Source organism: Bombina bombina, chromosome 10, assembly GCF_027579735.1.
Source record: "Bombina bombina isolate aBomBom1 chromosome 10, aBomBom1.pri, whole genome shotgun sequence".
Classification (NCBI taxonomy): Eukaryota; Metazoa; Chordata; class Amphibia; order Anura; family Bombinatoridae; genus Bombina; species Bombina bombina.
The window spans coordinates 16,135,905-16,151,632 of record NC_069508.1 but is presented as its reverse complement, the minus strand read 5'-3'; positions in this window follow the sequence as shown (position 1 = coordinate 16,151,632).

The following is a 15,728-nucleotide window of genomic DNA, read 5'->3' as shown; positions in this document are numbered from 1 at the left end:
GCGTCGCTTGTGCGGGCGGCATCGGTTGTGACACTTGGGGAGAATTAGATGGTAAAACCTGATTCTATTCTGACTGAGAATCATCCTGCGACATACTTTTAGTAGCTAAAATATGTTCTTTACAATTTATTGACCTATCAGTGCATGAGGGACACATTCTAAGTGGAGGTTCCACAATGGCTTCTAAACATATTGAACATTGACTTTCCTCAATGTCAGACATGTTGAACAGTCTAGTAATGACTACAAACAAGCATGAAAACACTTTATTTAGTGAAAAAAATAATCTTAAAAAAAACGGTACTGTGCCTTTAAGTTGCCGAAAACGTTTATTTGCCCACAAAAAAGGTTAAAGCACTCCCTCAAAAAAACGTTTGCTCACAAACATTTTACATTCAGTGTCAACCATATATGTAATTAGCCCCATAAGCAAGCTAAGTAATGCCCTTCTTTTAGCTCTAGGATTACTGCTTACCCTTACCCTCCTGGGTATAAATGTCAGCCTTTCTGAAATACACAGTCTCTCCAGAAAAATAGAACATACCTCACTGCTGCATAGCATGAAACCGTTCCTCACACTGAAGTTTCCTGTACTCCTCAGCCTCTGTGGGAACAGCAATGGACCTTAGTTACAAATGCTAAGATCATCATCCTCCAGGCAGCAGTCTTCATCCATCTGCTGCCTGAGAGTAAATAGTACACACCGGTACCATTTAAAATAACAAACTCTTGCTTGAAGAAATTAAAAACTAATATTTTATCACCTTTCACTTTACCCTTCCTAGTACTTAGAGTAGGCAAAGAGAATGACTGGGGGGTGGAGCTAAGGGAGGAGCTATATAGAAAGCTCTGCTGTGGTGCTCTTTGCCACTTCCTGTAGGGAAGGATAATATCCCACAAGTAAAGGATGAATCCGTGGACTCGTCTTACCTTTATAGAAGAAATTGATAATAGGAGTAAATTAGAAAGTTGTTTAAAATTGCTGCTCTATCTGAATCACGAAAGAAAAAATTTGGGTTCAGTGTCCCTTTAATATGTTTGTAGGAAACCTTATCCCAAGCATTCTAGATGAGACATCAAACTGAAAATGTTTCTTTCATGATTAAATATAAAATAAAAAAAACAAAAACACTTTACTATTTATTTCCATTATCACAGTTACTTTGTTCTTTTGGTATTCTTAGTAAAAAAAAAAAGCAGGTAGGAAGGCTCAGGAGCGTGCACATGTTTGGAGCACTATATGGCAGCAGTTTTCTTTGTTATGCACATGCCCCTGTGCATATAACTACCATGGGGCCTATTTATCAAAGCGTCAACTATGTTGCATTCGCCGGTGTCAATACGCTCGCCAGACATCGCTGCCGCAGACCTAAATACGATCTCCTTATTTATTAAAAAGCCGTCAAACACACGCGCGTCAAGTACAGTGTGAAGAGCATCGGACTGGTGTTAACTAACAGTTATCGATTTTGCGGTTATTCAGGTTTTCCCCAACTTTATTTATACCATTTCATTACTGTCCATGAACAAGCACATTTGTCTAAAGCTAAACTTTTAGTTTTCAACTACAGGTACTCCTCAGTTTACGCCGGGGTTAGGTTCCAGAAGGAATGGTTGTAAATCGAAACCGTTGTAAATTGAAACCCAGTCAATGTAAGTCAATGGGAAGTGAGGGAGTTAGGTTCCAGGCCCCTCTCAAAATTGACATAAGTAACACCTAATTCATTATTTTTAAAGCTTTGAAATGAAGACTTTAAATGCTAAACAGCATTATAAACCTAATAAAATAATCACATAACACAGAATATATAATTAAACTAAGTTAAATGAACAAAAACATTTGCTAAACAGCATTATAAACCTAATAAAAGAATCACACAACACAGACTTTACTTACATTTTTCTGCAAACAGTTCTTTTTAATGCATTCCAATCTGGACTGATTTATAGACAGGAAGATCTTGTTCCTTTGCAAGCTGCTCGATAGCGCAGGTCTGGTTAAACTGATTAATTTCAGCTTGCTTGGCTTGCATATCTTTGCTGCAACACAAGCGGACAGCTCCACCTACTGGCTATTTTAATCAATGCACTGCTTCTCAATGCTTTTCAATAGCAGTCACATGACTGAAAAAAAGGTTTAATTTTTTTAATTATTATTAATGCTAGAATTTGTACATATATATCCTTGCACATACATACATATGTATATGTATGTATGTGTGTGCGTGTGTGAGTGTTATGTCAGAAATCTTTTGCAAACATATTTACATGTCCCTAAGTTCCTTTTCTTGTTCTAAACAATGTTGTCTGTCATATCTCTGTATTTATACCACTGTATGTATATATTGTAAATGTATTATTAGTCTGAGCAGGAATAATTGCGAATATAACGTAATCAGTATCATATGTATTTATTTGCAATCAATGGATATTTTAAAGGGATAGGAAAGTAAAAATGCAACTTTGAGTTATTTTTTCTAGATTTTGTGCGTAGTGGAGGATTTTAAACTCACCTTTTATCTCCCCCTAATTTAAAATGTTGTTGTATTCTGCCCGGAATCAACTTCACCCAGCAGTGATTCTAACCTTCTCCCAGCTGATGAGTGGCAAAAACCACGAAACAGTCTGTCCTGGGATGGTTATGAATCACTGCACTAACCCTAGCTAAGTTTATAAGCTGTGTGAACAGCGATACTTTGCTTTTCAGCAGGTTCCCTTTACGCCAGACTGAAGTAAAAAGGTGTGTCATTGTGTACTTAATTTGCATATCTTAACCAGAATCCTTTGCTGCATTGGAAACAGTGTAATTCAGAGGTTTTCTGTGGGAAAACAAGCCTCTGGGCCTGTCTAGATTTGTAAAGAACTACACAATGAGTTATTTATATATATATACACACGTCTGTGTGTGTATGTATGTATGTATGTATTTCTTAGCCCTCAACAATTTTTGGTATCCCTAAATGCAATAAACAAACCCTGTCTGAGCTGGTAAACCTAGTCGGTCACACAAACTGAAGGTAGCACCGCAGGGACGAGCTCTCTTCTTAGGGCTTTCCCATGTCTGGATCTACTTTACCACATAATTGCCAACAGTAAGGAGAATGGGTCTTAGAAACTCTATGAAGTGGGAGCCCAGTGCCACCTAGTTAGTAATTTGTAGTATGTAATTCAAATAGGTTAATGCAATGGATGACCAATCTAATTACTGAAATAGCTGTATCCCTTTGTTTTGCATCAAATTCTCACTTATTCTTTTATAATGTCCCTTTAAGATTTGGTAATCTGATCCCACATGTATTGGGTTCTGAAGGATATTTCTAGAAACTCAAGGTCGCTTACCTGACCAAACATATTTATTATGCAGGGCCTGGAACCTATGTAGCAGGGTTAGCAAGAGGCAACAAAATAAATATATCATTTTTGGGAGCAACATTGAAGGCTGAAACTCTTCCCATCTAGGACATCTCCCTGTAATGGGGGAGAGAAACAAACCTTTCATTTCCTTTAGTTGTTTAGTATTTTTTTTGCTACAGGGGTAGGCACATTTATATATTGTCACAATCAGTAAAGCCACCTCTCTGGGAAATCAGAAGATCGAATGACTTTAAAATGTATCTAATAGTTGTATGTTTAGATATTTTATACCTATTCATGTTCTGTATAAGCTGCAAGATGGTTCATAGCGTCAGATGATCTGGCTTTAAACATTAGATAAAGTCAGATGATATTGTGCGTGTGAGATAGAAATTTTATTCTGGGAAATATACAAACTTAAAGGGACAGTCTCCAGCTTAGTCATCTTAAAGTCTTACCTTAGATTAAGCTGCAAATAGCTTCCTGCACCCTTTCTATATCATACAGCAGTAACAGTAAAAAAGTTATTTTAAAATGAATATTGTTTTTGGCCAGTTTGAAATGGCTGCCAAGCCCCACCCACTGATGACATCACAATCTGGGCTGCATCTATGCACTCTGCTGATTAGCATTGACAGTCTGTTAAATCCAACTAGTGAGCCTTTTCTGATTGGATGCCATATGCAGCCCAGATCATGATGATATCATCAGTGGGCGGAGCTTGGCAGCCATTTCAAACTGGCCAGAAACAATATTAATTTTAAAATAACTATTTTACCATTCTTGCTGCGTGATATAAAAAAGGTGCAGGAGGATATATGCAGCTTAATCTAAGGTAAGACTTTTAGATGACCAAGGTGTAGACTGTCCGTTTAACTCCTTAATGACAATAGACGTACCTGGTATGTCAGTTGTCTAACAGAGTGCTGGAAGCGATTGCGACACTTCCAGCAGCTCTGAGGGTATTGCAGTGATGCCTCGATATGGAGGCATCCTGCAATACCCCTTTACAAGCCTCCGATGCACAGAGAGCCACTCTGTGGCTCTCTCTGCACCGGAGCGTCGTTGGTGGGTGGGAGCAAAGCAGGGAGGCGGGTGGGTGGCCTGCAATGGGCCTGTGATCATGTGGAGAGGGACGGGATCGGAGGCGGGAGTGCCCGGGGGCACACACGGACTCGTGCACGGGGCGGGAGCGGGTGGGAACTGCTACACTACAGAAACATTGAATAAAAAATTGGGAGAAAAGGGGGGGGGGATTTTAATTTATAAAGCAATCAAAGGGTTCTGGGGGGTGGTAGCTACACTACAGAAAAGGGCAAAAAATGAAAGCATATTTTTTTTTTTTACTAAACTGGGTACTGACAGCTGCCAGTACCCAAGATGGCGCCCATTAGGCTACAGGGGGAGGGTTAGAGAACTGTTTAATGGGGGATCCGTGAGATTGGGGGCTAAGGGGGGACTCTACACAGCAGCATATGTAAATATGCTAAAAAAACAAATATACCTTTTATTTTAGTACTGGCAGACTTTCTGCCAGTACTTAAGATGGCGGGAATAATTGTGGGGTGGGGGAGGGAAGAGAGCTGTTTGGGAGGGATCAGGGGGTCTGATGTTTCAGGTGGGAGGCTGATCTCTACACTAAAGCTAAAATTAACCCTGCAAACTCCCTACAAGCTACCTAATTAACCACTTTACTGCTAGCCATAATACACGTGTGATGCGCAGCGGCATTTAGCGGCCTTCTAATTACCAGAAAGCAACGCCAAAGCCATATAAGTCTGCTATTTCTGAACAAAGGGGATCCCAGAGAAGCATTTACAACCATCTGTGCCATAATTGCACAAGCTGTTTGTAAATAATTTCAGTGAGAAACCTAAAGTTTGTAAAAAAGGAAACAATTTTTTTTATTTGATCGCATTTGGCGGTGAAATGGTGGCATGAAATATACCAAAATGGGCCTAGATCAATACTTTGGGTTGTCTACTACACTACAGTAAAATTAACCCTACAAGCTCCCTAATTAACCCCTGCACTGCTGGGAATAATACACGTGTGGTGGGCAGCGGCATTTAGCAGCCTTCTAATTACCAAAAAGCAACGCCAAAGTCATATATGTCTGCTATTTCTGAACAAAGGGGATCCCACAGAAGCATTTACAACCATTTGTGCCATAATTGCACAAGCTGTTTGTAAATGATTTCAGTAAGAAACCTAAAATTGTGAAAAATGTAAAGTTTTTTTTTTTTATTTGAACGTATTTGGCGGTGAAATGGTGGCATGAAATATACCAAAATGGGCCTAGATCAATACTTTGGGTTGTTTACTACACTAAAGCTAAAATTACCCCAAAAAGCTCCCTACATGCTCCCTAATTAACCCCTTCACTGCTGGGCATAATACACGTATGTGCGCAGTGGCATTTAGCGGCCTTCTAATTACCAAAAAGCAACGCCAAAGCCATATATGTCTGCTATTTCTGAACAAAGGGGATCCCAGAGAAGCATTTACAACCATTTGTGCCATAATTGCACAAGCTGTCTGTAAATAATTTCAGTGAGAAACCGAAAGTTTGTGAAAAAATTTGTGAAAAAGTGAACGATTTTTTGTATTTGATCGCATTTGGCTGTGAAATGGTGGCATGAAATATACCAAAATGGGCCTAGATCAATACTTTGGGATGTCTTCTAAATAAAAATATATACATGTCAAGGTATATTCAGGGATTCCTGAATATCCCTTGTGTGTGTGTGGGTACAGTAAATGAGTAAGAGGAAAATTACAGCTAAACACAAACACCGCAAAAATGTAAAAATAGCCCTGGTCCCAAACGGTCAGAAAATGGAAAAGTGCTGTGGTCATTAAGGGGTTAAATACTTCATTACAAAGTCATGACTAATATCACACAACCTGCACCAACCCACTCACAGGACTCTATCTAATGAGTTCTACTGCTATAAAGGTGGATCTAATTGGGGACTACTACTATTATGCCTAAGTATCTTTAATAAGAATCTATTTATTGAGTATAGGCTTGCTACTGAGTAAAATGTAGCACTAGATGCAGTCTTAAAAAGACATTTGAATTCCCACTAGTAATTGGAATGGATTTGTGGACTCTCCATGCCATTGGAAAGAAAATATAATCTCCATTCTTACTCAAACAATAGGAGTGACTCCTCAATTCTCAGTTCCATTAAAGGGATAGGAAAGCCAACAATAAACGTGCAGGGCTCAGACAGAGCAGGTCATTTTAAGACACTTTTAAATTCACTTCTATTTTCAAATGTGCTTCGTTCTCTTGGTATCCAATGTTGAAAAAGAATACGCACATATCCTACACTAGTGGGAGCTAGCTGCTCATTGGTGCCTGCACACATTTGTCTCTATTGATTGGCTAACTGGGTGTGTTCAGCTCGCTGTCATTAGTGCAAAACTGTTCTTTCAGCAATGGATAATAAGAGAATGAAGCAAATTTGATAATAGAAGTAAATTGGAAAGTTGTTTAAAATTGTAGTTTCTATCTGAATCATGAAAGAAAAATGTGGTGTTTCCTGTTCCTTTAAGTGCCATACATTGATAAAATGCCAATTAGACTCTGACCCAGTATATTATAGGTGATTATAAAAGTATATACAATACTAAGGCACCAATATATTCAATTAGTCGCACCTCATCTAAGCCATGTTTAACAATTTCTAATAACGTTTAATCTTTTTTAAAGAAACCTCCCACACACAATTTGTAAAGGAATAATAGAGAGCTTATAGGGTTCTCTCTAACTGAATACGTTATAGTTTAACTAGATACACCCAATAGCCACACAATCGCTATATAGAAGGGCATCACATCCCTCATATATTGACATTTCACAAGTAGTGTCATCTAGCTTATTTTTATCCTCAGGCTAAATGTAGCCAACAATCAGCAAAAATGGGCCGGCTCCTAAGCTTTCATTCCTGCCTTCTCAAATAAAGATACCAAGAGAACGAAGAAAAATTGATAATAGGAGTAAATTAGAAAGTTTCTTAAAATGTCATGCTCTATCTAAATCATAAAAGAAACATTTTGGGTTCAGTGTCCCTTTAAGTTTATTTGGCGGCAGCATTTTCTCATCTGATATTTCTGTAAACTAAAGTTATTTTCTAAGAATGCTTGGTCTGTAAAAAAAGATATAATTTGTGCGAGTATCTCACAGAAAAAATAGGTATAATTTGTGCGAGTATCTCACAGAAAAAATAGGTATAATTTGTGCGAGTATCTCACAGAACAAAAAGGTGAAATTTATGTGTAAATGCAATGAGGACCAAACAACTAAAAACACCTCTAGAACAGGGTGTGAAAATGGCTGAGAAGGTAAAAAAACCATTATGTTATATGGACCAAGCACGTGCACGCCACCTATCTAGGTATGCTCTTCAACAACAAATACCAAGACAATATAAGATATTTGATAAAATAAATACATCCCCTACAGTGTTTGGCTTTACTAACTGTAATGGAATTTATTCTATGGACCAATCACTCTTTGTATGAGGAATTACTCGACCCTTCAGCTTGGAATCAGGACTCCCTGGCTGTAATGTAACTAAACCTGCAGTCGCCCCCTACTCAAGCTGTTCCCCTCATTAGACCACTCACAAGAAAATGAACAATGAGGCGCTCAGCTGCTGATGTCACTAGCACCAAGCACAGATGGCTGAACGTTCCTGGTAAAACCAATCCTAAAGCACCAGCTAATCCCCCTGAATGAGGGGCTGTGCAGACGTCAGGTGATCCTCAGATGCTCCCTGTCTGCTACAGTAAATACTGGTCATAAACAGAAACTTCCTGCAGCAGGAATCTCTCCCCACCCAGATCCTACTAATCCCTGACCGAGAGGAGGAGCCCTAATCAAGATAAATAACCTCTCTGCTGGGTGTATGATGTGTGTGACACAGTGCATGGATCCTCTGATCTGTACACACTCCAACATCTCTTATCTCCTATTTGCATCATTAAACCACAAAGTTACTTCCCAATCACCCCAATACCAGGTACCCCCTGTGGGCACAGACAGCCCTACTTACCAGCGTTAGCCACAGGGCATCTGTTCTCACATTAGCCTATTGAATGCCATGGCCTGACATCCACAGTAATTACTGACACCATGCTGGGTGCTGAAGTCCAGCCACGTGCAGCATACATTTAACCCTTTCTATGCACAAGAGGGCAGCAACACTGCACCTGTCCTACTACCCTGCCCTGAACATCTCTCCTCTGCCCTGACACAGCTCTTGTCACCACCGCTCTCAGCGTCACACGTTCAGCTTCAGTTGGAGTCACGCACCTGCCTGACTTCACAAGAGCTAATACACCTCACTCATTACACTGGCACAATTACAGCAGTCCACCAAAGGGTTAACAGACATATAAACAAAATGACACGGTGAGAGACAGCAAGTATAGAAACAGAATAGGGGCAGTGCTGTATAAATGATTCCAGTGCACAGAATGTGCAGCAGCTAGAGACACGGGCACTACCATACCCCAGTATGCCAATCACATGTCCTTTGTCTGCTACTCTATGCAGTCCTTGATAAATGCCATCTAATACATTGGGGGCACCTGAATTACCCATTGTGAAATGCTAATACAAGTCATGTTTACAGATGGTCACATCTATACACACTGGGTACACTGACAACACATGGTGCAGGGAGTGGGCATCTTAGGATCAGTGCCCAGGAAGCACATTACAGACAGTCACATCTATACACACTGGGTACACTGACAACACATGGTGCAGGGAGTGGGCATCTTAGGATCAGTGCCCAGGAAGTACATTACAGACAGTGACATCTATACACACTGGGTACACTGACAACACATGGTGCAGGGCATCTAAGGCTCAGTGCCCAGGAAGTACATTACAGTCACATCTATACACACTGGGTACACTGACAACACATGGTGCAGGGAGTGGGCATCTAATGATCAGTGCCCAGGAAGCACATTACAGTCACATCTATACACACTGGGTACACTGACAACACATGGTGCAGGGAGTGGGCATCTAAGGATCAGTGCCCAGGAAGCACATTACAGTCACATCTATACACACTGGGTACACTGACAACACATGGTGCAGGGAGTGGGCATCTAATGATCAGTGCCCAGGAAGCACATTACAGTCACATCTATACACACTGGGTACACTGACAACACAAGGTGCAGGGAGTGGGCATCTAATGATCAGTGCCCAGGAAGCACATTACAGACAGTCACATCTATACACACTGGGTACACTGACAACACATGGTGCAGGGAGTGGGCATCTAATGATCAGTGCCCAGGAAGCACATTACAGACAGTCACATCTATACACACTGGGTACACTGACAACACATGGTGCAGGGAGTGGGCATCTAATGATCAGTGCCCAGGAAGCACATTACAGTCACATCTATACACACTGGGTACACTGACAACACATGGTGCAGGGAGTGGGCATCTAAGGCTCAGTGCCCAGGAAGCACATTACAGTCACATCTATACACACTGGGTACACTGACAACACATGGTGCAGGGAGTGGGCATCTAATGATCAGTGCCCAGGAAGCACATTACAGTCACATCTATACACACTGAATACACTGACAACACATGGTGCAGGGAGTGGGCATCTAAGGCTCAGTGCCCAGGAAGCACATTACAGTCACATCTATACACACTGGGTACACTGACAACACATGGTGCAGGGAGTGGGCATCTAATGATCAGTGCCCAGGAAGCATATTACAGACAGTCACATCTATACACACTGACAACACATGGTGCAGGGCATCTAAGGATCAGTGCCCAGGAAGCACATTACAGTCACATCTATACACACTGGGTACACTGACAACACATGGTGCAGGGAGTAGGCATCTTAGGATCAGTGCCCAGGAAGTACATTACAGACAGTGACATCTATACACACTGGGTACACTGACAACACATGGTGCAGGGCATCTAAGGCTCAGTGCCCAGGAAGCACATTACAGTCACATCTATACACACTGGGTACACTGACAACACATGGTGCAGGGAGTGGGCATCTAAGGATCAGTGCCCAGGAAGCACATTACAGTCACATCTATACACACTGGGTACACTGACAACACATGGTGCAGGAAGTGGGCATCTAAGGATCAGTGCCCAGGAAGCACATTACAGTCACATCTATACACACTGGGTACACTGACAACACATGGTGCAGGGAGTGGGCATCTAAGGATCAGTGCCCAGGAAGCACATTACAGACAGTCACATCTATACACACTGGGTACACTGACAACACATGGTGCAGGGAGTGGGCATCTTAGGATCAGTGCCCAGGAAGTACATTACAGACAGTGACATCTATACACACTGGGTACACTGACAACACATGGTGCAGGGCATCTAAGGCTCAGTGCCCAGGAAGTACATTACAGTCACATCTATACACACTGGGTACACTGACAACACATGGTGCAGGGAGTGGGCATCTTAGGATCAGTGCCCAGGAAGCACATTACAGACAGTCACATCTATACACACTGGGTACACTGACAACACATGGTGCAGGGAGTGGGCATCTAATGATCAGTGCCCAGGAAGCATATTACAGACAGTCACATCTATACACACTGACAACACATGGTGCAGGGCATCTAAGGATCAGTGCCCAGGAAGCACATTACAGTCACATCTATACACACTGGGTACACTGACAACACATGGTGCAGGGAGTGGGCATCTAATGATCAGTGCCCAGGAAGCACATTACAGACACATCTATACACACTGGGTACACTGACAACACATGGTGCAGGGAGTGGGCATCTAAGGCTCAGTGCCCAGGAAGCAAATTACAGTCACATCTATACACACTGACAACACATGGTGCAGGGCATCTAAGGCTCAGTGCCCAGGAAGCACATTACAGTCACATCTATACACACTGGGTACACTGACAACACATGGTGCAGGGAGTGGGCATCTAAGGATCAGTGCCCAGGAAGCACATTACAGTCACATCTATACACACTGGGTACACTGACAACACATGGTGCAGGGAGTGGGCATCTAAGGATCAGTGCCCAGGAAGCACATTACAGACAGTCACATCTATACACACTGGGTACACTGACAACACATGGTGCAGGGAGTGGGCATCTAAGGATCAGTGCCCAGGAAGCACATTACAGTCACATCTATACACACTGGGTACACTGACAACACATGGTGCAGGGAGTGGGCATCTTAGGATCAGTGCCCAGGAAGTACATTACAGACAGTCACATCTATACACACTGGGTACACTGACAACACATGGTGCAGGGAGTGGGCATCTTAGGATCAGTGCCCAGGAAGTACATTACAGACAGTCACATCTATACACACTGGGTACACTGACAACACATGGTGCAGGGAGTGGGCATCTAAGGATCAGTGCCCAGGAAGCACATTACAGTCACATCTATACACACTGGGTACACTGACAACACATGGTGCAGGGAGTGGGCATCTTAGGATCAGTGCCCAGGAAGTACATTACAGACAGTCACATCTATACACACTGGGTACACTGACAACACATGGTGCAGGGAGTGGGCATCTAAGGCTCAGTGCCCAGGAAGCACATTACAGACAGTGACATCTATACACACTGGGTACACTGACAACACATGGTGCAGGGCATCTAAGGCTCAGTGCCCAGGAAGCACATTACAGTCACATCTATACACACTGGGTACACTGACAACACATGGTGCAGGGAGTGGGCATCTAATGATCAGTGCCCAGGAAGCACATTACAGTCACATCTATACACACTGGGTACACTGACAACACATGGTGCAGGGCATCTAAGGCTCAGTGCCCAGGAAGCACATTACAGTCACATCTATACACACTGGGTACACTGACAACACATGGTGCAGGGAGTGGGCATCTAATGATCAGTGCCCAGGAAGCACATTACAGTCACATCTATACACACTGGGTACACTGACAACACATGGTGCAGGGAGTGGGCATCTAAGGCTCAGTGCCCAGGAAGCACATTACAGACAGATCTATACACACTGGGTACACTGACAACACATGGTGCAGGGAGTGGGCATCTAAGGCTCAGTGCCCAGGAAGCACATTACAGACAGATCTATACACACTGGGTACACTGACAACACATGGTGCAGGGCATCTAATGATCAGTGCCCAGGAAGCACATTACAGTCACATCTATACACACTGGGTACACTGACAACACATGGTGCAGGGAGTGGGCATCTTAGGATCAGTGCCCAGGAAGCACATTACAGTCACATCTATACACACTGGGTACACTGACAACACATGGTGCAGGGAGTGGGCATCTTAGGATCAGTGCCCAGGAAGCACATTACAGTCACATCTATACACACTGGGTACACTGACAAAACATGGTGCAGGGAGTGGGCATCTTAGGATCAGTGCCCAGGAAGCACATTACAGACAGTGACATCTATACACACTGGGTACACTGACAACACATGGTGCAGGGAATGGGCATCTAAGGATCAGTGCCCAGGAAGCACATTACAGACAGTCACATCTATACACACTGGGTACACTGACAACACATGGTGCAGGGAGTGGGCATCTTAGGATCAGTGCCCAGGAAGCACATTACAGTCACATCTATACACACTGGGTACACTGACAACACATGGTGCAGGGAGTGGGCATCTAATGATCAGTGCCCAGGAAGCACATTACAGACACATCTATACACACTGGGTACACTGACAACACATGGTGCAGGGAGTGGGCATCTTAGGATCAGTGCCCAGGAAGCACATTACAGTCACATCTATACACACTGGGTACACTGACAAAACATGGTGCAGGGAGTGGGCATCTTAGGATCAGTGCCCAGGAAGCACATTACAGTCACATCTATACACACTGGGTACACTGACAAAACATGGTGCAGGGAGTGGGCATCTTAGGATCAGTGCCCAGGAAGCACATTACAGACAGATCTATACACACTGGGTACACTGACAACACATGGTGCAGGGAGTGGGCATCTAATGATCAGTGCCCAGGAAGCACATTACAGACAGATCTATACACACTGGGTACACTGACAACACATGGTGCAGGGAGTGGGCATCTAAGGATCAGTGCCCAGGAAGCACATTACAGACACATCTATACACACTGGGTACACTGACAACACATGGTGCAGGGAGTGGGCATCTAATGATCAGTGCCCAGGAAGCACATTACAGACAGTGACATCTATACACACTGGGTACACTGACAACACATGGTGCAGGGCATCTAAGGCTCAGTGCCCAGGAAGCACATTACAGACAGATCTATACACACTGGGTACACTGACAACACATGGTGCAGGGAGTGGGCATCTAAGGCTCAGTGCCCAGGAAGCACATTACAGTCACATCTATACACACTGGGTACACTGACAACACATGGTGCAGGGAATGGGCATCTAAGGCTCAGTGCCCAGGAAGCACATTACAGTCACATCTATACACACTGGGTACACTGACAACACATGGTGCAGGGAGTAGGCATCTTAGGATCAGTGCCCAGGAAGTACATTACAGACAGTGACATCTATACACACTGGGTACACTGACAACACATGGTGCAGGGCATCTAAGGCTCAGTGCCCAGGAAGCACATTACAGTCACATCTATACACACTGGGTACACTGACAACACATGGTGCAGGGAGTGGGCATCTAAGGATCAGTGCCCAGGAAGCACATTACAGTCACATCTATACACACTGGGTACACTGACAACACATGGTGCAGGAAGTGGGCATCTAAGGATCAGTGCCCAGGAAGCACATTACAGTCACATCTATACACACTGGGTACACTGACAACACATGGTGCAGGGAGTGGGCATCTAAGGATCAGTGCCCAGGAAGCACATTACAGACAGTCACATCTATACACACTGGGTACACTGACAACACATGGTGCAGGGAGTGGGCATCTTAGGATCAGTGCCCAGGAAGTACATTACAGACAGTGACATCTATACACACTGGGTACACTGACAACACATGGTGCAGGGCATCTAAGGCTCAGTGCCCAGGAAGCACATTACAGTCACATCTATACACACTGGGTACACTGACAACACATGGTGCAGGGAGTGGGCATCTTAGGATCAGTGCCCAGGAAGCACATTACAGACAGTCACATCTATACACACTGGGTACACTGACAACACATGGTGCAGGGAGTGGGCATCTAATGATCAGTGCCCAGGAAGCATATTACAGACAGTCACATCTATACACACTGACAACACATGGTGCAGGGCATCTAAGGATCAGTGCCCAGGAAGCACATTACAGTCACATCTATACACACTGGGTACACTGACAACACATGGTGCAGGGAGTGGGCATCTAAGGATCAGTGCCCAGGAAGCACATTACAGTCACATCTATACACACTGGGTACACTGACAACACATGGTGCAGGGAGTGGGCATCTAAGGATCAGTGCCCAGGAAGCACATTACAGTCACATCTATACACACTGGGTACACTGACAACACATGGTGCAGGGAGTGGGCATCTAAGGATCAGTGCCCAGGAAGCACATTACAGACAGTCACATCTATACACACTGGGTACACTGACAACACATGGTGCAGGGAGTGGGCATCTAAGGATCAGTGCCCAGGAAGCACATTACAGTCACATCTATACACACTGGGTACACTGACAACACATGGTGCAGGGAGTGGGCATCTTAGGATCAGTGCCCAGGAAGTACATTACAGACAGTCACATCTATACACACTGGGTACACTGACAACACATGGTGCAGGGAGTGGGCATCTTAGGATCAGTGCCCAGGAAGTACATTACAGACAGTCACATCTATACACACTGGGTACACTGACAACACATTGTGCAGGGAGTGGGCATCTAAGGATCAGTGCCCAGGAAGCACATTACAGTCACATCTATACACACTGGGTACACTGACAACACATGGTGCAGGGAGTGGGCATCTTAGGATCAGTGCCCAGGAAGTACATTACAGACAGTTACATCTATACACACTGGGTACACTGACAACACATGGTGCAGGGAGTGGGCATCTAAGGCTCAGTGCCCAGGAAGCACATTACAGACAGTGACATCTATACACACTGGGTACACTGACAACACATGGTGCAGGGCATCTAAGGCTCAGTGCCCAGGAAGCACATTACAGTCACATCTATACACACTGGGTACACTGACAACACATGGTGCAGGGAGTGGGCATCTAAGGCTCAGTGCCCAGGAAGCACATTACAGACAGTGACATCTATACACACTG